Here is a 16,987-nt window from a genome sequence, read left to right as displayed (position 1 = left end):
TTTTTTAGTTTTTTCTGTTTTTCAAAATCTATGTGTATATGTTCAAAATCAATTTAAAATCAACATTCAATATTTTAATACATATCGGTCGTGAAGTCCATAATGATTTTTCATCTTTTTCCGTACACACATTTTAATCAAATTAATTCAAACAAACCATTGAAAAATAATAAAAAAATGATAAATCTATGTATTTCATACCAAACGTATGTGATCACAACATATATGAGGTAGTGGTCATCTTTTTGTCGTCTCGGCTTTATTATTTCTCTGTTTTCTTCTTTTGCTTTCTACATATAGCTTCTCTCTCCCATTTTATATATCGTCTTTTTTCTTCAAAACTTTTGTGGGATCCGACCGCCAGAGGTTGTGGAGTTCCTCACAACTCACATGTTTCCTTTCTTTTTTATTTTCTTGTTTTACTTCTTTTATCAGTTGTTGTCTTTCTTTTCTTCTTTCTTTTTTTTTCTTCAGCTTGTGACTGAGTGGGTAGCCTTGTTATTTGGATTCATAGGAAACTGGTGGTTGGACCAGGTGCGGGACTGGTAGTCTCGGTGTTGGGTTGGGAACCTTTACATTCCTGTCCAAGGAGGGGTTGTCGTGAATCAGAGGGTTTAAGGTGAAATGCAAGTGTAGATCTTTGGTTTTCGGATTATAAGTTGGGTACCGAGATGGTTCTTGGTGGGAACTTACGTTGCAATCGCGGGTGTTTTGTGCAAGGCCTTCTTTTAAGTAGGTTATGAGTTAAGGAATGTGAATGCAAAGAGTATCAATTGAAGGGTTCAGGGTTAAAGGGAAGGTTTCAGTTTTGATGATAGATTAGGTTCTTGTGATTGTGTTTGGATGGGTTCTAGCTATGTGAAGGTCAGGCAAGTATTGTGTTCGTATTTTCAGATGGATTTTATTATAAGATTGGTCATGGATTTCTTCAGATGGTTAGACCAGGGTGGGTCAGTTTGTAAGGTCATGGGAAGACCATAACATGCATGGAACCGGGTAGTGGTAGGCCGTTGGAGACCGGTTGTGATATAAGGCTACAGTTGGTCTTGTAGCATTCACTTTTAGCATTGGATTTGGTGGAGCCAGGGTTGTCGGGCTATTATGATCGGTAGGAGTTGTAAGTGGTGAGATGGCTTGGGGCAATTATTGCCATAAGAGGCCTTCATTCGGAAGTTGTGTGGGGCGACTGTGTGTGTCTTTTGACTCAGCAATCGGGCGAGAATTCAGTGTTTCAATTAGAGGCAGACAAGTTGGGAGCAGGGAGGTCTCGGCTGCCTTGGAAGGAAGTTAGGGGGCAATGAGTTGAGTCAAGACAATATTAGTGGTTTGGGACTCACAGGTGGAGTCGCTTGTTATTCGGAGAATATGGTAAGACAATTGTAGCATGGATTGGATAATCTCAAAGTTAATGATTTGACTGTGGTGTGCAGCTCTCGTCTGAGTCTAACCGTTGCAGGGATGAGTCTTCTACTCGAAGGATTATCTGATCCTTCTGTCAAGTATAAGTGTTCTACAACAGTAAATGACCAGTGATTTTGTTCCCAATAGAAGCATCAAGATAATCAAGGATTGGAAGTTTTTTGTTGGTCTGTAATTCATTAAGGTTTTGGTATGATAGTGATTCAGTATGGACGGTCTATCAGGGAGTCAGACCAATTTGAGAATTTGAGATTTCAGGCTTCAAGTAAGGTAAGGATGATTTTCTGCATGGGATTATGGATTCGTCTTCTTCAGATTTGGAGATTTCTACTATGGTTGGGTTTGGTAGCCTTAGGAAGGCAGTGTGTGTCCAGGGCTGTGGATGCATTCTTCAGGTTGTCTGGGTGCCTGGGATTGTAAGGAACGATTTTGAAGACGAAATCTAATTCAAGTGGGGGAGAGTTGTAACATCCGAAATCTTGAGGAGCAATTGTAAGGAACGAATCCCATTTTGAGGACTAGACACGACGTGTTAGGGGAACCAACACAGCGCGTCTAGTTAACGGAAGGTGCGATTCTCATTAAGGTCAACACCACGTGTTAATGTCTAAACACAACCTGTTGGAAGCTGGGAAGGAAACCCTAATTTTTAGGATGTTGCACCATATATAATCTCATTAAGCCCCAAAGGCTGGTCTCCATACCAGCCTCCGTTAACATAAAACCCTAAAATCGATCCTTAAGTCTTTTGGTGGTTTTTTTGAGCTAGTAAGAAGCTTTTTTGGTGCTCATTTTTGGGCTTTGTGAAGGAAGAGGAGATCTTGAAGTTGTCTTGCTTGGTGGATTGGCTTTGGATCCAAAATCATCATCTTGTGGGAAAGCTTTCTGAGGTATCAAGTTTGCATTCTTGCTTTTAGATATTTAGATCTCTTTATTTTGTGCCTTGTTGTGCTTTTGATCCCTTTTTGGGTTGGTGAGAGTGTGAAGTCGTTTAAGGGCTTGTTATTCCATATATGAGTTTGTTTTGGTCCCTTTGAGCATAAAGGTGAAAGATTTATGAGATTTATGGTGGCATGCATGCATTAAGTCAATTATTAAGTCCCTTTTAAGCTTAAGAACTTCATTTAGACATGCATAAACGTAAAGTTGGCAAATTTACGTGGTTTTCTAGCTCAAGGAAGTTAAATCTATGTTTTAGGGATATGTCTTTATGGATAAAGTGCTTATTGGTTAAGCCCTTTCTATTAAGCCTTTTGGTTGGGTTTGGAACCTTTTTGGTAGTCCCTATGGGTAAATATGGAAAGTTTACCCTTCTAAGTCTCATTTTGGTCTATATTTGAGCTTTGGAGCTCTTGGAACCGAAGAATGTAGCTTAATGTATTAAGATGTGAAAACACGGACAAACACGGAGTGTTTGCAAGCTAACACGACGTGTTGGCTGGAGTTTTCCCAATTATCTGGATGATGGAAGAACATGACGTATTTGCAAGTCAACACGGCATGTTTAGTCAACATGGACTGTTGACTTTGACTTTGACCAGAAGATTAACCAGGGTGACCATGGGTTATTTTGGGCCTTGGGTGTTTATGTGGAGATTGGTCCTTTGGATTGTTGAATGGGGGCTTGGTTTTGGTCCAAGTTATGAAAAGGGTAAAAAGGTCTTTTACCATGTTTTGACACTTTTTATGAGTCAGATTTGATTATTGGTGGATGGTTAACTTGTGATTGATAGCGCGGTGATTCTTGTGGGCCAGCAACCAGAGTTTCTTTTTGTGAGATTCGATAGTGCGGGGTGAGTTTCCTCACTGTATTTAGCGTGTTGAAGGCACCAATGTTGGCTCATGGTTTGTTATGCTTAGTATGCTTGTTGTCTGCGTGACCCTTGCATGTGTTATGTGTTTATGTTTACCGAGCGGGGCTTGATGTCGAGCGGGGCCCAATGCCAGGCAGGGCCTGATGAGTATATTGTATGCTAGTTATATGTATGTGTTCTTATGATTATCGGGTACAACCCGATGTCGGGCGGGGCCTGATGACCATTCTGTATGCTATGTATCTTCGTAATTATTGCATATGTTATGTATTGATATGTTTATATGTTTATATGTTCATATGTTTTATATGTATACTGGGCGGGGCCCAATGACTTACAGATTTGTATACCGAGCAGGGCTCGATGCCGAACGGGGTCCGATGCTGGGTGGGGCCCGATGATAGGGAGGGGCCCATTATGTGTTTATTCGTGTATGTATGGTATGTGGTATTTTGGGGAACTCACTAATCTTTGTGCTTACGGTTTTTAGTTTATGTTTCAGGTGCTTCGATTTTCAAATGGAAGAGCTCAGATGATTGTAGAGCACACACCACATGTTTCCGTATTATGTGATTTACTCTGATTTGATTATGTTTTGATAAATCTTGACTTTATGAGAATGATATGTATTAACAATTTATTTATCTATAAACGAAAATTTTATGTCATTATTTTTGGGGCGTTTCAAGTTGGTATCAGAGCCTTGGTTTGGGGGATTCGGGCACACTCTCAAGTGTGTCTGAACTCAAACTAATGATTTGGTAAAGTTTTTCAAAAATAAATATATTTTTAGAAAGGGATTTTTCTAAAAGAAGAAAGGGTGTGGTGCATGCAATCAGCCGAGCTCAAGTAAGTTTTCCCAAATTACACATACATGTTATTTAATATGCTTTGATATGTGAATCTGTGAATCACATGCTAGTTAGGGTTAAGGATCTGCTCAGTCTTTGCATGACAGGAAGCTAGGAGAGATGCCTTGTATGCTTATTGTATAAGATTGTAGACTTACATGCTAGTTCTGATTAGCCAGTGATAGGTTGGCCTGTTATGTGATGTCTGGTAGCCTAGGAAGCATGGGATGTTGGTTTGGGTATGATTTGGATGTGTAATGCAATCAGTAGTGGGAGTGGAAGCTCCTAGTATGGATGGTAGTATGTGGGATTAGATGCTTGTGATTATTCTATGGATTGGAGTGTTACTGCATGAATGTTGTTTGCTTTGTGCTTTGTGGAACTCATACGTGATGTGAGCTAACTATTGAGTGAATATTGTTAGTCACATGTGGCAAAGGTTGGATAATCTCAGAGTGACGGATTTGACCCTATTGTGCAGCTCTCGTTTGAGTGTAACTGTTGTAGGGATGAGTCTGTTACTCGAAGGATTATGTAAGCTTTGTTGCATGTGATTGTGTTCATGAGGTAGCTAACTGGCATTATGAGGAGTTCTTCAGCAGCTAATGGCCGGGTGAGGTCGGGAACCTAGGAAAGCCTAGGGATTGCTTTGGTGGGTTTTGTTGTGCTAGGTAGCGAGTGTTTTGGTCTATGGATTTGAGAAGGCGACTTAGAGGATTCAGGAGGATTCTTGAGGAAAGTATGGATAGGTGTGGAAGTTAGTATTGGGCATGTACTACTGAAAGCACAAGATCCATACTCGAATCAGGGAGAGACTTGGAGAATCTAGGAAGCCTGTGGGATGAGGGTTATTGGGTGTATTCAGATCTTTTGCATGGTTTTTGGGTATGGTATTGAGCACTCAGGAATGGGGTTCAGATTCTGGTTCCGGATCAGGACCAGGCACTAAGTTGATCGATGCGTAGTCACACGAGTTCATCTCATCGGAGATTACTCACAATGTTTTGGAATAGACCTCGGTGGTCTTGGGTTCAGCCAAGGAAGGGGTTTTGGAGCTCTTTGATGGTCATCTTGGGGCTCTTTGGGCCAGGATTATGGTAGGGTAGTTGGGGGCTCATCTAGAACCCAAGGCTTGTGGATCCCTAGAATCCTTCGGGAAGGAGGATCCTATTGTTAGTTCTTGTCATTTGGGATCAGAGGGGAGTTCTTGATGGGTTTTGGTCATAAGAACATCATATGTGCTCATACAAACCCTAATGCTTGGATCTAGGTTTCTCTATTGTACATGCAAGTTATCCAAGACTATAAACCCTAATTCTAGCATACAAGTAATCATATTAACATAAGAATGGGTTTAAGATATTACCTTGATTGTTATGTAGCAATAACAATCACAATTCTCCTTGTAATGACTTTAGAAAGCTTAGAGTCACAAATGTCACTCCTCTAATGGTTCACAAACACCAAGAGCAAGAGGATGAAGAGGAGAGAGGATGGAGGCTGCCCAAAACGTCTACTAACCCTAGAAGAGAAGTTCCCCACGTTTTTGAGTCATAAGGTTCATATATATAGGAGGCTATTAGGGTTATCTAACAAGGAAACCCTAAATTGGATGCTTAAGCCCTAAGCAACCCATAGATTCCTTTCCTTAAGGCCTTGGACGATTTCCTCATGGGTTTCCCCATGGAATTCGTCCACTCCTTAATATAAGGCAATCCATGGCCCAAATTGCAATTATCTTATAATTACAATTCCAGTCCCTTAAGTTTAATTAATCACTTTTAGTCACAAAACTAATTACCAATTAATTATTGACTAATACTAATCAAACAATATGATTTCTCCTTTAATATATTATTCCCATAATATATTAATAAATCATATTTAATCCTTTTTATCCATAATTCATCCTATCAAGTTGCTTTGGTGAAGGCAACCCAAAAGGACCATGCACCATCGGGTCAAGTACATATCAAAATAGTTATGGACTTAGACACTAATCCAACAGTTTTGTACCATGTCCTCAAGATGTTTGGGGTAACTCAGGAGGAAGAGGTCATGATTTACTTCAGATGCTTTTGCGGGTATGTATCTTTTGTTTTCTTCTAGGTTGTTATCAGAAATTTGTATTGCGTTGGAACTTTGCTTGGGTTTGTGTAAGTTATATCTTGGGTTGGTTCTCTGTTATTGTATGGGTTATCAGCCATTCGGCATGCTGAAAGTCTTCAATGAATCAGTAGTGGGTTGTATCTTGTTGAGTGGGTTTCAGCGTGCTTAGTTGTTGTTCCGAGTTTTTTCGGGAGCAATTAAAGGGTATTGTTTGGAGGATCTTTGGTCAGGGTTAGTGGGTTAGTTCTCTAGTGAATTTAGGTTTTTGTGGTTTTATCATCTGTTCTGGTATGATCGATGGTCGCCTATGGAAGAACTTTTGGGTTCAAGCACTACCGTTACTAGGAGAGGAGCGGTAGCAGGAAGATAGTTGTGTCAATTTCATGAGTTGTTTGTTCATCATATGTTTCAGGGGAGTTGTATATCCGCATGGGTTGTATACGGTTAGAATTCAATGATTCCTTGATTATCTGGATGATTGAAGAACACGACGTGTTTGCAAGTCAACATGTCGTGTTTGGTCAACATGGATTGTTGACTTTAACTTTGACCATAAGTTTGACCAGGGTGACCATGGGTTATTTTGGGCCTTGGGTGTTTATATGGAGATTGGACCTTTGGATTGTTGAATGGGGGTTTGGTTTTGGTCCAAGTTATGAAAATGGTAAAAAGGTCTTTTACCCTGGTTTGGACACTTTGTATGAGTCAGATCCAATTATTGATGGATAGTTAACTTGTGATTGATAGCGCGGTGATTCTTGCGAGCCAGCAGGCAGAGTTTCTTTCTATGAGATTTGGCAGTGCGAGGTGAGTTTCCTCACTATATTTAGCATCTTGAAGGCACCAATGTCAGCTCATGGTTTGTTATGCTTAGTATGTTTGTTGTCTGCATGACTCTTGCATGTGTTATGTGTTTATGTTTACCGAGCGAGGCTCGATGCCGGGCAGGGCCCGATGCCAGGCGAGGCCTGATGAGTATATTGAATGTTAGTTATCTATATGTGTTCTTATGGTTACCGGGTACAACCCGATGCTGGGCGGGGCCTGATGACCATTCTGTATGCTATGTATCTTCGTAATTATTGCATATGTTATGTATTGATATGTTTATATGTTCATATGTTTTATATGTATATTGGGCGGGCCCGATGACTTACAGATTTGTATACCGAGCGGGGATCGATGCCGGACGGGGTCCGATGTTGGGCGGGGCCCATTATGTGTTTATTCGTGTATGTATGGTATGTGGTATTTTGGGAAACTCACTAAGCTTTGTGCTTATGGTTTTCAGTTTATGTTTCAGGTACTTCGATTTTCAAATGGAAGAGCTCAAAATGATTGAAGAGTACACACCATATATTTCCGCTTTCTGTGATTTACTCTAATTTGATGATGTTTTGATAAATCTTGACTACCTTGACTTTATGAGAGTGATATGTATTAACAATTTATTTATCTAAATATGAAAATTTTATGTTATTATTGTTGGGGAGTTTCAAGAACACTATATATATATATATATATATATAAAGAGAGAGAGAGAGAGAGAGAGAGAGAGAGAGAGAGTTATTTAATAATTATGCTACCAACAACAACTCTCAACATTTTGTGACAAATTTCAATACTCAAAAATGGGCATAAATATTATTTTAAGAAAATTTAACTAAATCTATTAATATTGCAAACATTATAATCGACCGCCTTAATGAAAAGAGAAATTGACTTGTTAGGGTAATTACATTTTTGTTTTCTTCACATATGAGTAATTTTTTTGTACACATCTAGGTAACTAACTTTTTGGAAGTGTTCACACATTACACGAAAAATCCGATATTGCTAGGGAAGGTTACTATGAAACGTATTTACATTGTTATTCTACAACGGATCGTGCTATGGAATGTCGCTTCATAGCTAATTTGCTACCACATTTTCTACGAAATTAATTTTCGGTGGAGAACATGGAAATTGCTACGGAAACTGTTACAGACTCAAAATCCGTTGGTATATTGCTACCGATATTTCTATGGAAAAACCATTTGTTGTAAAGCTTTAACGAACTTTTTTATGAAAAAACTTTCCGTTGTAATTCTGCTATGGAATTAAATATCGTGGTTAATCTGCAACAAAAAATTTCAACGAAATAAAATTTCATAGTTGTTTTGCTATGGAAGTAGAATTCATAGCTATTTACCTATGGAATTGTGCTAAGGAATTTTATTTTTGTTACTTGTTTGCTATGGGAAAAAACCTAGTTAAGTTGTTAGAAATTAATTTTTTTTAAGATATTTTACATTATAATGCCATATTTTGGAATTTATTTGCATAAAGCGGGCCTTCCAACACCCATATTCGCAAACCCACAAAAAGAAGAAGAGAAATTAGGGTAAATCAATGTTTTCGTTATCAAGCAGTAACGTTAGACAGTTCATATGTGGAGATCTGGTTGGAATGTGGATGGTATGGACACGAAAGAATCCTGACCAAAGGTTCATTGGCCACACAAAATACAATGATGAAGACATAAATTGTGAGTTTTTTCATTGGATTGACCCATAAATCCTGAACAAGTGGTATAGAGAGAAGATGTATGAATTGAGAGCTCAAGTCAATGGTGAACATGTCATTTTAGACCCCCCTTAGACGCTCCTGTCAATTTTCATGTCAATGAAGTTCCGCTTCAAGTTGCTATTCAAGATACTAATGAACATGGTAATGGTCATCTTGTTGAAGGTTGTCAAGTTGGAATTATCAAGTTCATGTTGGTTTGTTTCTTTGTTGGGATGTTGTGTGCTTAATTTCTCTATTTATGTAATTGAATTATTAAAGACGGGAATGCTAATGGAGAAATTGTTGTTATGATCAATGGAATTGGTAACCTATGGTTTTATAATATGTATTTGAGGTGATAATATATTTTGTTTATTTCATGGTTGAATTTTATATATGTCTTTACTACTACATAAAAGAATAAACATTTGTTGTTATGTATTATATTTTAGCTTGAATAAGTTTATACCATTCCAAATTAAAGAAACTGCATTACAACTTAAAAGTGGGTTTCATTAGATATTCAATGAAAATATTGTTCATACAAATATCTCAAAACACATGTCTCATTATAGTAAATGATTGATATGTATCAAAGAATAAGAAAACTACATTTAATTCTCTCCAAGGGCATTAATACATAACATCACATTTACCAATTCACATACCAAAAACTAAATATTAGACAATATAAATGTCCTTAAAGAAACAATAAGATCTACTCAATATCTTCTTCCTCCTCCTCTTCTTCTTCACTTCTTGGTGTACTATACTCATAACTACCCTCATTGTCAGAAATACCATCATTGTCATCATTAAGAAATTCACATTCTTCATCGATGCAATTTTCATCATCTGAATCGTTTCTTGACATGTCCTGTACATCATAGTCGTCTGTATCTGTAGTTAGTGTAATGATTTCATTTGATACAACTTCATCCTCTTAGAAAGCAACATATTTTTTATTTTCATTTTCACATACATTAGTCCAACCACGAGGTTTAACTTTCAATACAACCAACTAGTCAGAGTTGTTTTTTTTAACTTGGGTAAGGAACGTAACACACCCGAGTGGCTTGCATGGCTAAAACAAACGACTTGAACTTGTTGTATTTTCATTTGACGTTTATTTCAACCAAGTTATATTTATTGTGAACATTAAATCCTATGTTAGGTGTTGGATCGTACCAATGACATTTAAACAAAATTGTGCTTTTCGTTGGGTAACCAGGGTACTCGATTTCTAAAATTTCCACTACCTGACCATAATAATCCCCTATGTGGCTACTAATACACACAATATGTTATTAATTGTTGATTTGTTCGGACCATGGCTTATGTGTGAAACTTGTGACCATTGACAAAGTATACATTATATGATTTTATTGTCCTCAATGACATTCTGGAAAGGTCAAATATATACTTGTTTTTTTATCTCGTTATTATGAGCCTATATGACAAATGGTGAAGCACTTATTATAACCATAACAAACAATAATAAAACTAAAAAAATAACACCCTCATAGTTTTGAAACCATGTTGCAAAGTTCTTCTCCACTTCAACTACAAGCTCATATTGATCCATATCCCCAATAAGATCTTTCAAGTGATCTTCAAATTTGTTGTATTACCGTTTAAATTACATTTTCTAAGTTACTATGATGTAATAAACAAAATCATGTAAATGTTATTTAGAGAAATTAAACAACAAATGAATATAGTATCTGAAAAGTGAAGTATATATTACCCGATGTAATGTTTGATCTTATCTTCGTTAAGGAGTATGTAAGAATGGGCAACATTGAATTCCTCATCAGACAACATTCTAGTCTTCAATTTTCCATCATGGTGACTAGGATATGAAAATAAATCTAAAGTTTCATTTTCATCATCCTCAGATTGCTCATCTCATCCTCCATTGTCATTTCGAGCCAACTTTTTGTTACGTGTGGGTACACCACTCTCGAAATAATGATAGCAAAATATCGAGTTTTCACGAAGCAGGTATGCATTAACAATGGACCCTTGCACTCAAGCTTTGTTTTTCACATCTTTTTTCAATAGGTTGAGTTATCTATAGTAAAATAGATGTAAATTAAGTTAGAGTTACGACTTACAAAAATAGCAACATAAATTTTGATGTAACAAACAAACCTTTCAAATGCATACATCCAACGATATTAAACGGGACTGGCTATCTCCGCTTTGTAAGAAAAATCTTCCGGTAAATGTTTCATGGAGTTAAAAATACTATGGATAAAGTTGGTCTCTAATTTACATAGAATTATTTGGATCTCGGCTTTAATCATTTCCAAGTTTTGTGTAGTGATTGATGTTGTAGTTAATGTTTTGAAGAAAAAACTGAACTCAATTAATGCTTCCCACACATATTTTGGTAATATCTCATGAAATGCAATTGGCATAAATCTTAGCAAAAAAACATGAGAGTTGTGGCTTTTCATTCTGAACAATCTACACACAATCAAATCAACACACATCCCCAAATTAGAAACATAATGTAACGTCCGTGTTTCGTGCTAGATTAAGTCATAGTATGTAATCGCTTTAGTCAACCGTTGTACTCTTTATATGAATGAATAAGAAATGATTATGTAACACCCGATTCCTGGTACATATTTAAATTCAATAAATGTTGTAATTTACTCTGGGAATTGACGAGTTGGAGGCCCGACTCGTCGAGTAGACTCGTCATTTATCGGGAGTTTAAGTGGCCTACTCGACGAGTCGGGAGACCGACTTGACGAGTAGGATCTGTCTGGACAAAACCCTAATATTTAGGGTTTGCACCCTATTTAAACAACTTAACTCGTCCTAAACCAACCTCCATCACTCCCCAAACTCAGAGAAGCCCTAGATTGAAACCCTAAACCCATATTGTGTGTTCTTAAGCATTTGGTGACCTTTTGTGTGTATTTGAAGTGGAAAAAGAAAAAGGAAGCGTGGGGATTCAAGGGGAAATCAGTAGATCCAGGAAGTGAGGTGGATTTCCAGCTTTTTTGAGGTAAAAATCTCCTACCTTGACTTCTTACTTGTTAGATCTATTTTAGGGCTGGAATCTTGTCGTTTTTGGGGCATTTCCAAGTTACATTCGGGTTTGGGTCATTATGTAGAGAAATAACTTTAGATTTGGAACCTAGGAGGGTTCTCATGGCATAAAGGTGCCAACTTTACTTCCATGAGAGCCCCATGCACCTTGAAGACTTCATTTTAGGTCCTTTTGAGCTAAATGACCCATGCATGAACGTAAAGTTTGTAACTTTACATGTATTATGGACCCTAGGAGGTCAGATCTATGTTCTGAATGCATTAAGACCCATTATGATCGACTGTATAGTTTTGGACATAGAGGGACTCGGCGAGTCGTTGTTGGGACTCGGCGAGTCGGGGTGTATTTTGCACCAAATCCTTCTATTTTTCGATCAGTTGTTAAGATCGAAGGTTTTCCCAGTTGTTTAGGTTCACTAGGAACTTGGAAATCATAGGACTCGACGAGTGGATGGATAGACTTGGCGAGTTCAAGGCAATGTCCCAACCACATGAAGACGGACTCAACAATTCATAGACTGGACATCTTCTTATGAATGAAGATGAACTCGGCGAGTTCAAGGGAGAACTTGGCGAGTCGGTTGAAGATTGTCCGATGTGTTATTGAAGGTGAACTCGTCAAGCTCTTGCTAGACTCGATGAGTAGGGACGGGATTATGGCATTTTGTGGATATGGGGACTCAACGAGTTGACGTGCTCACTCGGCGAGTCGAGTCAACCAGATGTTGACTTTGACCATGGATTTGACTTTGACATTGAATTGGACCGAGTGACCCTTGTAAGGGTTACGAGTATCAGTTGATAACTTAGAAGAGTTGTTGTGTAAGGATTTAGGAGTTGGGGAGAGTCGATTTCCACACTGAGATAAGTGCAGACACCACACGACTTCGAGGTGAGTTTCCTTCTAGTAGGGGTGGGTCTACGGCCACAATGTCAACCCACAAGTGAAAGTGTTGGATAGATGATTGTCTTTGTGATAATTATCTAGGATTGATATGTGATATGCTTACTGTGCTTGATATTATTATTATGCTTAATGCGTGTTAGCAGTAGTAGGGGTGAAATAGTCCCCAGTTACTGGTTGAAAGATACCAAAGGGGAGGTTAGCTCCCAGTTACCGGTTGAAAGATACTGAAGGGGAGGTTAGCTCCTAGTTACCGGTTGAAAGACACCGAGGGGGAGTGCAACTCCCAGCTATGCCTGACGGTTACCAGTTGAAAGATACCGAGGATTATGCATTATTTGGTATGGGTATGATTGGGGAACTCACTAAGCTTTGTGCTTACGGTTTTAAGTTTTGGTTTCAGGTACCTCTTCATCTAAGGGGAAGGAGCCACCGGTGTAGCAGCGCATCAAACATTTGCACATGATTTCCGCATTTGAGAAGCTTGGGGTTTGTACTCTGATATGAAACTATTTGTTGGATTGTTTTTGAAACTTATGACCTATGATTTTGTTGTAAAAGGAATTGTAATGTTGTTTTTTATAATATTTTTAGAAGTAATATATTTTCAAACAAAATTTTTGGGTCCCGGTTTTGCGGTGTTACAAGTTGGTATCAGAGCCTTGGTTTGAGGGATTCGGACACACCCTTAGGGGTGCCTGGACTCAAATCGAGGGCGTGAAAGATTTTTACAAGAAAATAGTTTTCAAAAATCTAAGTTAAGGAATTTTGAAAAAGAACAAGGTGTGTGATGTGTGCGACTGACATAGCTCAAGTAAGTTTTCTCCGAGATTCCTATACTTGTTATGTTATGTTATATGATATGATTTTGAGAACTACATGCTAGATTAGGGCTAAGGATCTAGGAGGATACCTTGTATGCCTGTTATATGATTCTGAGAACTGCATGCTATAATAGAACTAAGGATGTAGGATGGATGCCTTATATGCCTGTTGTATGAGCTTATTGATCTGTATGTTAGGGTTGTCTAGTCAGTAGTAGGATAGCCTGATTGGTTATGTTTGATTTGATTACTCAATGCACGAATGCTGCTTGCTTTGTGCTTATAGCGGTCCTAGCTAGCCTTAACTAACTAGTAAGTGGATATGTAATAGTATTCGCAAACTAGTTAGGGAAGGATGGTAGGGACTTCTTGTGTAGCTGATGGCGGAGAGTAGGTCGGAGAGGGACTTAGGTCAAGCCTAGGAAGAGATTAGCTTGGAGAGAAGAATTGGTAGAAGGAATTTAGTGAAGTCAAGGCAGTCATTGAGGAAAGTACGGATAGATGTGGAAGGTAGTATGGGCCCGTACAAGAAGCAGAGGATCCGTACTCGAGTCGGGGGGGGGGGGGGCTGAGATGGAACCAAGGACCTGGAGAATGTGCGAGACCTCTTGAGAGTAGGTATGACCCTAATGTTTACATGTCTTATTTCAGAATGGTGGTTACGCGTCATGGAGCGGGAGGTTCAGGGTCTAGATTCGGTTCTGGACTAGGCTCGGGTGCGGGATTCGAGCAGGTTGATGACGGGCTACGCGAGTTCATCGCGTCTGAGATCACGAGAGGTATCCTTGAGGCGACCCCGGTTATTTTCGAGTCGATCCAGGAGGGGATTGTTGAGTTAATGGAGGATCGCCTTCAAGCATTCAAGAGCGACTTGGCGCCAGCCAGTTGGGTACGTGCACACTGTCCTTCAAGGACTTCCGAAGGAGTGGTGCGCCAGACTTTCACGTGGTGAAGGACCCCATTATGGCTAGTAGATGGATTACAGACATCGAGTCTGCACAGTTGACGAGCTTATGCTTGGAGGGGTCGAAGGTCCGCTTTTCTGCGGGTTGTTTAAGGGATCAAGCCAGAGATTAGTGGGAGTTAGTGGGTGATTCACTGGGGGCCCCAGCCATTGAGGCTATGACATGGTCAGATTTTGTGACCAGGTTCAGGGTTGAGTTTGCGCCGACTGTGGAAATTTAGCAGCTGGCCAGAGAGTTTCTTGATATGAGGTAGACTACTAAGACTGTGGTAGAGATCACTGCCAAGTTCTGGGAGAGGGCCTTGTTGGTACCTCAATATGCAGCGGATGAAGAGATGTGGAAGACCCGTTATCATGATATGTTGAGGGCTGACATTTGGGAGCATGTCAACTATTTTGCTTGCCCGACTCTGGATTCCATGATTGACAGGGCAAGGGAGAGGGAGATTGATTTAGAGCACCTCAGGAAGAGGAAAGCAGAGACAAGACACATCGTTGGGGTTTCAGGGAAGAAACCCAAGGGATTCGACGCTAGGTGGAAGGGACAGCAGGGTCGGGACAACTGTGGAAATGCGGTAGGTCACATGAGGGAGTGTGTCGCACTGGGTCGGGATCAGGCTGTTATAAGTGCGGCAAGACTGGGCACTTTGGCAGGGATTGTACTACCCCTGCTCCCACAGTTCTGACATCAGACCTGATTTGCTTTCATTGCAATCAGAGGAGCCATAAAAGGCCAACTGTCCTAGATTGTCGGCAGCGACAGCATGGGTTGCGGATGGGCCGAAGGTCATGTCAGAGGATCTAGTGGTGCGGAGCCGAGCATTTTAGTTGACAGTCGAGGAGGCACGCGCTGCACCTGATGTGGTGACGGGTATGATTTCTTCTCTCTAAACTCTTATGTTATGTCGCTGTGATTTTGATATGTTATATATGTGCTCTGTTAGGATCGTTACACGTGAACGGTATCCCAGTTCAGGTGTTGTTTGATTTGGGTGCTACCCGATCATTTGTCTCTCTTACGCTTAGCAAGAGGTTTCCTGAGTCCTTGGGCATGTTGGATTGCCCTCTAGAGGTCGAGATTGCGGACGACCGGTCAGTGCGAGTATCAGAGGTTTTCAGAGATTGCGTTTTGAGATTATTCGAGGAGCGCTACCTGGTAGACTTGGTTCCCATACCTTTGCGGGGGAACAATGTTATTATAGACATGGATTGGCTAAGCCCTAATGGGGCGGTGATTGACTGCGCGTAGTAGTTGGTGCGGATCAGGACCCCAAGTGGGAGAGAGCTGGTGATTTAGGGTGAGACCCGCAGCGAGGAGGAGCCTTATGTTTAACAGCGAGGGCTAGGCGCTACCTCCAACAGGGTTCCGCAGGATATGTCGCCTATGTTATGGATACCCGGGAGGTGGGTAAGGCGAAGGTGGACGATGTGCCAGTGGTACGAGAGTTCGCGGATGTATTCCCCGAGGAGCTGCCTGGGATACCTCTGGAGAGGCAGGTAGAGTTCAGGATCGACCTAGTCCCTGGTGCGGCTCCGATAGCCAGGGCACCGTATCGGTTGGCTCCACCTAAGATGCAGGAGTCTGCACAACTACAAGAGCTGTTAGACAAGGGATTCATTAGACCAAGCAATTCGCCTTGGGAGCCTCGATTTTATTTGTGAAAAAGAAGGATGGGTCGCATCGGATGCGTATAGATTATCGGGAGCTGAATAAGGTAACGGTGAAGAACCGTTACCCACTCCCGAGGATTGATGACCTTATTGACTAGCTTCAGGGAGCATCTTGGTTCTCCAAGATTGATCTGCGTTCGGGTTATCATTAGGTGAGGGTCTGAGAGTAGGATGTGTAGAAAACTGCGTTTTGGACGCGATATGGCCATTATGAGTTTGTGGTAATGCCTTTCGGGCTCACCAATGCTCCTGCCGCGTTCATGGATCTCATGAACCGCATGTGTCGACTGATGTAGGATTGGTATGTGATAGTTTTCGTTGATGACATCTTGGTCTATTCCAAGACTCGGGAGCAACATGAGAAGCACTTCCAGGAGGTATTGGATACTCTTAGGAGGGAGAGCTTGTACGTCAAGTTCTCCAAGTGCGAGTTCTGGTTATGCGAGATGCAGTTTCTTAGAAACCTTTTCAATCAGGATGGGATTTCAGTCGACCCGGCCAAAGTGGAGGCCGTGATGAGGTGGGAGGTCCTGAAGTCTGCATCTTTGATTCAGAGCTTCCTGGGATTGGCAGGTTATTATCGGAGATTCATTCAGGACTTCTCCAGGATAGTTGTGCCCTTGACCTGGTTGACAAGGAAAGCCGTGGTCTTTCGTTGGGGGTCAGAGCAGCAGGCTGCATTCGAGACTCTGAGACAGAGATTGTGCGAGGCACCGATCTTAGCCTTGCCAGAGGGCATGGATGATTTTGTGGTATATTGCGATGCGTCCATCTCGGGTTTGGGCGTGGTATTGATGCAGAGGGGGCATGTGATCGCC

This window comes from Lactuca serriola, chromosome 4, assembly GCF_051521515.1.
Source record: "Lactuca serriola cultivar US96UC23 chromosome 4, Lser_US96UC23_V15, whole genome shotgun sequence".
Classification (NCBI taxonomy): domain Eukaryota; kingdom Viridiplantae; phylum Streptophyta; class Magnoliopsida; order Asterales; family Asteraceae; genus Lactuca; species Lactuca serriola.
Note: the sequence above shows the minus strand (reverse complement) of the source record.